The sequence below is a fragment of the Egretta garzetta genome, unplaced genomic scaffold (genome assembly GCF_000687185.1).
Source record: "Egretta garzetta isolate BGI_Z169 unplaced genomic scaffold, ASM68718v1 scaffold855, whole genome shotgun sequence".
In the NCBI taxonomy this organism is placed as follows: Eukaryota; Metazoa; Chordata; class Aves; order Pelecaniformes; family Ardeidae; genus Egretta; species Egretta garzetta.
The window spans coordinates 25,663-26,115 of record NW_009259607.1 but is presented as its reverse complement, the minus strand read 5'-3'; the positions used below and the strand labels follow the sequence as shown (position 1 = coordinate 26,115).

The 453-nt window shown below is 70.4% G+C and overlaps 1 protein-coding gene across 1 annotated transcript in view; it reads left to right on the top strand.

The window, feature by feature from the left end:
* The window catches only part of LOC104125959 (dnaJ homolog subfamily B member 1-like), a 7,629-nt gene that overhangs the window by 6,204 nt on the left and 972 nt on the right, over positions 1-453 (top strand). The gene's annotated exons all lie outside the window — the stretch shown is intronic.

The window sequence follows — 453 nt, the reverse complement described above, 5'->3', positions numbered from 1 at the left end:
CCGCAGAGGTTGGGGCCCCCCTGGGTGCTGGGGGGGGCACCCGGAGAGGGGTTGGGGCACCCCTGGGTGCTGGGGGGGCCACCTAGAGAGGGTTTGGGGCACCCTGGGAGGATTTAGGGCACGTCTGGGTGCTGGGGGGGGCACCTGGAGAGGATTTGGGGCACCCTGGGAGGATTCGGGGCACCCCTGGGTGCTGAGGAGGGCACCTGGAGAGGGTTTGGGGCACCCCTGGGTGCTGGGGGGGGCACCTGGAGAGGGTTCAGGACACCATGGGAGGATTCGGGGCACCCCTGGGTGCTGTGGGGGGGCACCTGGAGAGTATTTGGGGCACCCCTGGGTGCTGGCGGGGTACCCGGAGAGGGTTTGGGGCACCCCTGGGTGCTGGGGAGGGCACTCAGAGAGCGGTAGAGGCACCACTGGGTGCTGGGGGGGGCACCCTGAGAGGTTTTGGGG